Raw genomic sequence first — 10,047 nt, forward strand, 5'->3', positions numbered from 1 at the left:
GACTGATGACCTTATCAGTTAAGTCCCATAAGATTTCATACACATCTGAACATTTGATGAGTTCATCCATATGCAAAATCGGTGCATTTGAGGGACTGAGAATCCGCTTTTTCGCTATCGAGAAGTCTTTCCACCCTCAACGGGTGATTGTGTGGTGTGTAACGTCCAGTCATGGAAAAATCGGTGAGATAATCCTTGCTGACACGCTGAGTAACGAACGGTACATGAAACTTTTGGAAGATGATTCCATCCCCATTATTGAAAGTCACCCTGATTTCGACAAGATACGGTTCATGTAAGACGGAGCTCGACTCCATCGAAGCAGGAGAGTGTCTGGTGTCCTGGAGGAGCACTTTGGCGACAGCATTCTAGCCCTGGGGTAACCAGAGGCCACTGGCATGGGCCTCGCTTGGCCGCCATATTTTCCAGATCTGAACACATGCGGCTCCATTTCGTGGGGCTCCATTAAAGGCAATGTGCGCACCAACAGCCCTAAAAACGATTGCTGAGCTGAAAACAGCCATTCAGGAGGTCATCGACTGCATCAGTTGAAAGGTCTCTGTTGGATTCCTTTCATGTTAATTTCTTAAATCTGTTGTCATTTACGGCATAAATTCCTCTTCTAAATTTACTGTGGCGTTTCTGACTATCTGGGAGGAGACTGAGTAGTGGAACATGTTACTTTTACACATAAACGAGAACGATCTGTCACACTACTACACTTTAAAACACAGTTTATATGTAATTCATGTCACACAGTCTCATACGGAACCTACATCCGCTTTCTTTTATATACTGTATATGATAAGATACTGTCAACCCCCCTCCCTTCTGTGTGAGAGGATGAATGAGCAACTGTATTTCTAGTTGCATGCCTCAGGGTAGCAGACAAGCCTGTCTGCTAGAGAACAGTAGGACCAACGTCGGAACAGGTAGCTACGCTTTCTAAAACCAGAGTGGTTTCTATCCTTAGTATGGTCCTGTACGTCCCTTGTCATGTTGGTATAGGAAGCTGCCCCTCTGGCCACTTCCGTTTGTATTTGTGAGCCACCCTCAGAAAGGGACCACGTCAGTCTGTCCGTGGCGAGCGTCTGAAGTGGTAAGATCTCCGGCTAAGCGCATGTCTGCTAAGTCCGTAGGACAATGGATTTCTTAAGTTCAGCCTAACTGAAAATTTAATCACCTTTATTTCAGGTTTAGCTCTAAAATATCTAATGTTATCTTAAATTGCAACGCAGTGTATTTCGAGTGTGAAGTTCAGAATATCTTCCAGTAGTTACTTTGTCACTACTTTGTGAGTAAAGTGGAACCATGTGTTGATCAGTAACTCTAACTAAGATCATCAATCTTAAATGCGAATGTGCGTGAGATTATAACGTCTCGTCTTGACAATATTTTTCAATATAGCAACTTTTCTTTATGTTCAACCCACGTGGGGTGCACTTTGTGAGGCCAGTACCACGTGCTTATACAATTGTTTGACCCATCAGGTTAATAGCAAGACGTTAGTAACCAGTTCGAGGTTTTTCTTTTGTAAATTGCTTTTCGATCTAATTAATTTTAATTATCAAAATTATTGTGGAGTTACACTCTTTGTGTAAACCAAGTTGACCACGTGAAGCATGTGGTGTAATCATCAAAGTGGCCCTCAGCTATTCTTTTTGGAAAGATTTCACAGAGAATTAGTATGTATTTAGTATACCAGTGTGTGGTAATTACATGACGGACAGGATTGCACTACGAGCGTAACTTCTTTGGGTGAAAATTGAATCGGTTGGTTGTGGTTAATTTCCTCTTGCATATGTTTCAACGTTCTTCGTGTGTTATTTTATGAATGCAGTGTTGTATGTAGTCTCCCAATCTTGGCTTCCTATTTGATGTGTTCCGTAAGACTACAAACTCACATTTACACAATGCTAAATAAGGCACCAGCTTAGTTATGACTCAAGTTTAATATGCTGAAATTTCAATGATTAATGTTAAAATAAATTTCCAAATATAAACTGATTTATTTGTTTTTATTTAAATTCTCTTTTATATATATATCACCGGTTGTCGTATGACTATTAAAAGTTTATCATTAATGTTAGTCTGGTTGGGAATTTGGTAAGCTATACTGGATACCTGGTGAAACAGTTGCTCAGTAATGCAAGGTTAACTTCCCCAGACAGCTCACAGCTTTTAAACCGCTTTTATTGTCTATCAGTACCGCTTTCATAGTAAATTAAAGCAACAACATTACACAGTGTTCCGACTCTTCAGCAGGTCATACATAATTTAGCTATACGTCTACGCCATATCACCGCCAATGATGGCAGACATATCGACCATATTAAAACCTAGATCCGAATATCTATAATGTTTTTTTTTCATGTTGAATAAAGTGTGTGCACGCCGTGGTTTGTAGCTAACCTATGTTTCTTTTAGAGAATGTCCAATAAATGCCAATCTGTGACTGATGGTTACTCTTGAGGTGACAAAAGTTGTGCACTGGCAATATGCACATGTACAGATGGCAGAACAAATGCGTACACAACGTATAAAAGGGCAGTGTATTGGTGAAGCTGTTGTTTGCACACTGGTGATCCGTGTGAAAAGGTCTCCGAAGTAATTATGGTTCCACAGTGGGAGTTAACACACTTTGAATACAGAATGGAAGTTTGAGCCAGACGCATTGGAAATTCCATTTCGGAAATCTTTAGGCAATTCAATATCCCAAAGCCCACAGTGTAAAGAGTGTGCTGACAATACCAAAATTCACAAATTGCCTTTCACCACTGGCATCATAGTGGCTGACAGCCTTCACTTAACGATGGAGAACAGTAGTCTTGGCGTAGAGTTGTCAGTGCCAACAGACAAGCAACACTGCTCAAAATAACCGCAGAAATCAATGTGGGACGATGACCAATGTATCCTTTGGTGCAGTGCGACTACATTGGGAGTCACTGGGCTGTGGCAGCAGACGACCGACGTGGGGCGTTTGCAAACAGCACGGCATCTCCTGCAGCGGCTCTCATCGGCTCGTGACCATATCGGTTGGACCCTAGGCGACTGGGAAACCGTGGTCTGGTCAGATGACTTCCGGTTTCAGTTGGTAAGGGCTGATGGTAGTGTTTCAGTGTGGCGCTTATCCCCCAAAGCCATGCACACAAGTTCTCAACAAGGCACTATGTGAGTTGGTGGTAGCTCCATAATCGCGTTTGCTATGTTTACATGGAACGGACTGGGTTCTCTAGTCCAACTGAACCATCACTGTTATGTTCAGCTATCTGAAATACGTTCAGCACCTGTGCTCTGGGGGTCGCTTCGGCCCTTAGCAATCAAAACGTGTTTGGTACTGGGTTCGATATTAACTATCGCTTAAATTTTGAGTAATCTGCATTGACGCCTGAAGACGTTCGGCATAAGAAGACACCCACAATCTACCAACGGCCTTGTCAAAAAGGAGGAGGAGGAGGAGGGAGAGGTTCAGGGCACTCTCTACATCTTGGCGTGGGAAACTGCCCCTAAAGGCAATCAGTGATGATCAACGGTATGGGAATGCAAAAGGCAATCGAAAACACTTCTTTAAAGACACATAACGTGTATCCACAGTACATGTGGCCTATAATTGAAAAAGTATAATGACGATCTCTCCATTGGCAAAAGACTCCAGAATATTCCACCATTCAGGAGGGGACTGCGAAAGGGGATGTCGAACGTCAGAAGCATGAACGTGGTAGGGAAGCTAGAAAATCAGAAAAGGGAAATGCAAAGTCTCAATCTAGATACAAGAGGCTTTTGAAGAGTTCGTGGAAAGTCCGAGAGATGGCACCACCAGCGCGTAATGAGGCCATTTTTAGTTAGTAGCAACTATGGAAAGAATGCACACAGAGTTTCAGCGTTATTGGTCTATTTCTTTGTGTTTGACATTCGTATGAATCAAGGAGGTCGAGTGATTGTTAATAAATGGACGAAAAAGCATTTTTTCTGGTGATTGAACATTGCTTTACGAAAGATAAAGCGCCTCGGGAGACTAAAGAGAAGCTTAATAAACAGAAGCTTCGATTAGAACAGTTTATAAGTGGTTACAAATTTTTCGGAGTGGCCATATGGGCACAAGTGAAGCTGAACGTTCTGGACACCCTGTGGAGGTTACAGCTCCAGAAATCATTGATGAAATCCATGATGTGTTGATGGATGACAAAAGAGTTAAGGTGCGTGAGATTGCTAGTGCTGTGGGCATCTCCAATGTATCGGTACATAATATGTTGCATAAACATTTTGCCATGAGAAAGCTATCTGCAAGATGGATTCCGTGATTACTCACGCTTCTCCAAAAACGGAATCGTGTGAAGTGTTGGAAGGATGGTTTGCAGCTGTTCAGGAAGAATCCGTAGGACTTTAAGCGTCATTTCGTCACTGTTGATGAAACATGGCTACATTACTACTGATACCGAAGAACAATCTAAACAACGGGTTACCAAGGGAGAATCTGCCCCAAAAAAGGCGAAGACCATTCCTTTGGGCGGAAAGGTTATGGCGACGGTCTTTTGGGATTCGCAAGGGATAAGCCTCATCGAATTTCTGAAAAAGGGTAAAACTATTATACATGCCTATTATTCATTGTTATTGGACCGTTTGAAAACGAGCTGCAAGAAAAACGCTAGCGATTGGACCCAAAAATGTCCTTTTCCATTACGACAGTGCACCGGCACACACCTCAGAAGTTGTAGTCACAAAATTAATGGAAACAGGATTCCAACTCGTTTCACATCCCCCCCTAGTCTCCAGACTTGGCTCCCTCAGATTACCATTCCTTCCCCAATTTGAAGAAATGGCAGGCGGGACAAATATTTTATTCAAATGTGGAGGTGATTGCAGCAACTAATAGCTATTTCGCAGACTTGAGCAATACCTATTATTCGGAAAGGGATCAACAAATTAGAACAGCGTTGGATGAAGTGTATAAGTCTAAAAGGAGGCTATGTCGAAAAATAAAAACGTTTACCCCAAACACGTAAATTGCTTTTATTTTTGCACGGACTTCTCAAACGACCCTAGTGTAGTAGGGATCAGTGAAGTGAAATGGAAAGACGACACGGATTTTTGCTCAGATGAGAATAGGGTAATGTTAACAGCAGCAGAATGGGGTGTAATGGGAGTAGGATTCATTACAAATACGAAGGTAGGCCGGAGAATGTGTTACTGTGAACAGTTCAGTGACAGGGTTTTATCAGAATGGACAGTAAACCAACAACAATAGTTCAGGTATACATGCCGACGTCGTAAACAGAAGACGAAGAGAAAGTATATGAGGATATGCAAAGGGTAATACAGTATGTAAAGGGAGATGAAAATCTAAAACCATACTGGGTTGGAATGCAGTTGTAGGAAAGGAGTAGAAGAAAAGGTTATGGGAGAATTTGGGCTTGGGGCAAAGAATGAGAGAGCGGAAAGATTAATTGAGTTCTGTAATAAATTTCAGCTAGTGATAGCGAATACTCTGTACAAGAATCACAAGAGGAGGAGGTATACTTGGAAAACGCCGTGAAATAGGGAAAGACTTCAGTCAGATTACGTCATGGTCAGACAGAGATTCCTAAATGAGACTCTAGATTGTAAGACGTGCCCAGGAGCTGATACAGACTCAGATCGCAATGTAGTAGTGATAAAGAGTAGACTGAAGTTTAGGAGCTTTGTCAGGAAGCATCAATACAGAAAGAAGTGGGATATGGAAGTACTAAGGAATGATGAGATACGCATGAAGTTCTCTAAGGCTATAGATACCGCAATAAGGAGAAACTCAGCAGTCAATACAGTTGAAGAAGAATAGGCATCTCTAAAAACGGCAATCACAGATGTTGGAAACAAAAACGTAGGAACAAATTAGCTAACTGCGAACAAATCATGGGTAACAGAAGAAATACTTCAGTGATCGGTGAAACAAGGGAATAAAAAATTTTCAGGGAAATTCAGAAATAAAAAATATAGGTGACTGAGGAATGAAATAAATAGGAAGATCAGGGAAGTTAAGACGGGAAGACTGCATGAAATATGTGAAGAAATCGAAAAAGAAATGATTGTCGGAAGGACTGACTTAGCATATAGGAAAGTCAAAACAACCTTGGGTGAAATTAAAAGCAAGGATGGTAACATGAAGACTGCAAAGGAAATTCCAGTGTTAAATATAGAGGAGAGTGTGGATAAATGGAAAGAGTACATTCAAGGCCTGTATGAGGGGGAGGATTTGTCTGATGTAACAGAAAAAGGAACATGAGTCGATTTATAAGAGAACGGGGATCCAGTATCACAATTATAATTTAAGAGAGGTTTGGAGAAGCTAAGATCAAATAATGCAGAAGAGATACATAACGTTCCATCAGAGATTCTAAAATCACCGGGTAAGTGTCAACAAAACGGCTATTAATGTAGGTGTGTAGAATGTACGAGTCAGGCGACATACCATTTCAGTTTTGGAAAAATATCATCGACAAAACTCCGAAGACTGCAGGAGCTGGCAAGGGCAAGAATTGTCGCACAGTCAGCTTAACAGCTCATGCATCCAATTTGCTGACAAGAATAATGTGCTGAAGAATAGAAAAGGAAATTGAAGATGAGTTAAATGAAGACAAGTTTGGCCTTAGGAATGGTGAAGGAGGCAGATTGACAGTTCTGATGTTGCGGTTGATAATGGGAACAAGACTAAAGGAAAATCAAGACAAGTTCATAAAATGTGTCGACCTGGAAAAAGCGTTCGACAGTGTAAAATTGGGCAACATGTTTGAGATTCTCAATACTATAGGGGTAAGCTACAGTGAGAGACGGGTAATATACAACATGTACAAGAGTCGAGAGGGAATAATAACAGATGAGAACCAAAAACGAAGTGCTCAAATTAAAAAAGGGTGCAAGGCAGAGATGTAGTCTTTCGCCCCTATATTTCAATCAGTACATCGAAGAAGCAATGATGGAAGCAAAACAAAGGCTCAGGAGTGGAATTAGAATTCTATTTGAAAGGGTATCGATGATACTGTTCCGTGATGACATAACTATCCTGAATGAAAGTGAAGAAGAATTAGATGATCTGCTGAATGGAATGAATTAGTACAGAATATTAATTGAGAGTAAATACAAGAAAGACGAGAGTAATGAAAAGTATCAGAGTCAGAGAATGGAACACAAATATTAAGAGTGGTATAAGACTGGGTTGCAAAAAGAAGAACCTTAAAGTAAATTGCAATGCTTTTGCAGATGATATGGCCCTGTTTGCTGAAACAATGGAAGAAGCACGGGAGCAAATCCTTGAACTAAAGAAACAAGCAGCTGAAATGGGTCTTCACATCTCCTCTGAAAAAACTAAGATATTGACAAACATCAAGCACTCATGTAAATACCTCAAAGTTCAAGAACAGAAGATTGAAATAGTAAAAGAATTCAAATATCTCGGGGAATGGATTACTTGGAATGCTGGGGAAAGCAAAGCAATGGAATCCAGAAAAAATAAACTTGAATTGGCCTTCCAACTAACAAAAAATACATACAACAAAAAATCCCTTTCATGGGGGTCAAAAATTACCCATTACAAGACAGTGATTAAGCCAGAAGCACTGTATGCAGCAGAAACACTTAACATGAATTTCAAAGGCCAAATGGAGAAACTTGAGGTAAAGGAAAGAAAAATTTTAAGAAAAATCATTGGGCCAAAATTTCAAGACAATAAGATTATATACATCAAAAATGAAACTCTCTACAAGAAAATTGAAAAACTTTCAGATTCTATGCGAAAAAGGAGAATAAATTTTTATGGTCATCTTCTCAGAATGAATTCCAACTGATTAACTAAAAAAATCTTTGACTTCTTCCGTAACCGAAAAACGAAGCCCAACTGGTTTAAAGAAACTGAGAAAGACCTAGTGGAATTAAATATTTCAGAAAATTCACTTATTGATCGAACTGCTAAATTAATTACTAAATATGAAAACATAAGGTTCCAAGACAAATCCACACATAAGTCCAAATCCTTCATCTCGGTAGAAGAGAGGAGAAGAAGATCAGAAAGAATGAAGAAATACTGGGCCCTAAGAAAAGAACAACACACAAAGAAATGATTGATCCAGCGTACCCCAAAGAGGGTGAAACGAAAGAAGAAGAAAAGTATCAGAAATGGGAAGAGCGAGAAACTGAACATGAGGACTGATGGTTACAAAGTAGATGAAGTTATGAATTTTACTACCTAGGCAGAAAAATGACCAATGATGGATGGAGCAGTTAAGACATCAAAAGCCTACTAGAACTGAAGAAAGAGCTTCCCGGTCTTCAGAGGTCTACTAGTATCAAACATAGGTCTTAATTTGAAAATCAAATTTCTGGGAATGTATGCTGGGTGCACAGCATTGTATGGTAGTGAAACATGGACTGTGAGAAAACCGAAACACAAGAGAATCAGAGCATCTCAGATGTAGTGCGAAAGACGAATATTAAAAATTTGTTGTACTAATAAGGTAAGGAATTAGGAGGTTCTGCGCAGAAGAGGAAAGGAATATGAGGAAAACATTGACAAGGAGAGGGGATAGGATGATAGGACATTTGTTAAGATATCAGGGCATGAATTAACATGGTACTAGGGGGAGCTGTAGATGTCAAAAACCAGAGGAATTCGTGGTCGGTCGCATCAAACCAGTCAGGAGACTGATGACTCAGAAACAATCTGAAGACCATTTGCAGCTGTTCATTACTTCCTGTCCCCAAACGAGTACAGAATTTTTATGGATGACAATGCGCTAATGGGTCAAACCTTTTCGCGACTGATCTGAAGAACATTTTGCACATTCCAAGAGAATTATTTGGCCTTCCAGATCTCACGACATGAGTGCCTCGTAACTTTTATTGGATGTAATCGAGAGCTCAGTTGGTACACAAAATCCTGCATCGGTAACACTTTCCCATTTATAGACGGCTATAAAGGCAACATGCCTTAATATTGTAGCAGGAGACTTCCAACGATTTTGCTGAGTACCTGCCACGTTGAGTTGCAGAACCATGTCTTCGAAAGAAGGTCCGACACGATATTAGAAAGTATGCCATGACTTTCGTCATACCTACAAAATAGGGAGATTGCTTATTGCTGTGTTTCACACGCTGACCCAAATTATCCCAGACATTGTGGGATTACGATCGAACGATTTAGCGGGACAGTCGATGTACAATCGGGAGTCCGAGTGAGCATCAAACAAGAAACGTGTCGAAGCAGCCCAGCGAACACGGTTGTCATCTTGGAAACCGGGAGTGCCCACAACATACTCGTCACGAATTTTCAAAAGAATGAGCAAATCTAGCACAACATCGTGGTTTATGCCAACTGTAACCTGAATGAACAGGCTACACTAGTAGTACTAAAAATACCGCCGAAACATCACAAAAACACCTCGTGCCTGTACTACTTTCTCCACAGTTCGCGCCGGCCGATGTGGCCGTGCGGTTCTAGGCGCTTCAGTACGGAACCGCGCTACTGCTACGGTCGCAGGTTCGAATCCTATCTCGGGCATGGATGTGTGTGATGTCCTTAGGTTAGTTAGGTTTAAGTAGTTCTACGTTCTAGGGGGCTGATGACCTCAGATGTTAAGTCCCATAGTGCTGAGAGCCATTTGAACCATTTTCTCCACACTTTGCGAGTTGGACGCCTCATTGCGCCATCGCTGAACTAGGCGCCTCGCATCATTTGATGAGAGGCGAGACCGTGACACGGCGGCCCACACTAAACGCCTCCAGCCTGTTACTCACCACTCTCTGAGGCTGTTTTAGCGCGCTGAAGACCCGCAGGTTTACGCCCTCTTGTGAGGATTGGCCTCTCACGAGGTACCCGAAATATTAGCTCGGAAACTTATTGCTCAGGATTCTCCGTCAGGGGAAATTCCTGTCGGGTTTGAAACTGACCGTCATTTGTAAGCTGTGATTCTCGTTTTCGGTCCCTGCAGTGATAATCACTTAAAAACCATTTGTCTTACGTCACCTTATAAGCTTCCCAGTGGCACAGCATTCGTTGTACACACGTTGGACAGGCCACGT

This window comes from Schistocerca cancellata, chromosome 11 (assembly GCF_023864275.1).
Source record: "Schistocerca cancellata isolate TAMUIC-IGC-003103 chromosome 11, iqSchCanc2.1, whole genome shotgun sequence".
In the NCBI taxonomy this organism is placed as follows: Eukaryota; Metazoa; Arthropoda; class Insecta; order Orthoptera; family Acrididae; genus Schistocerca; species Schistocerca cancellata.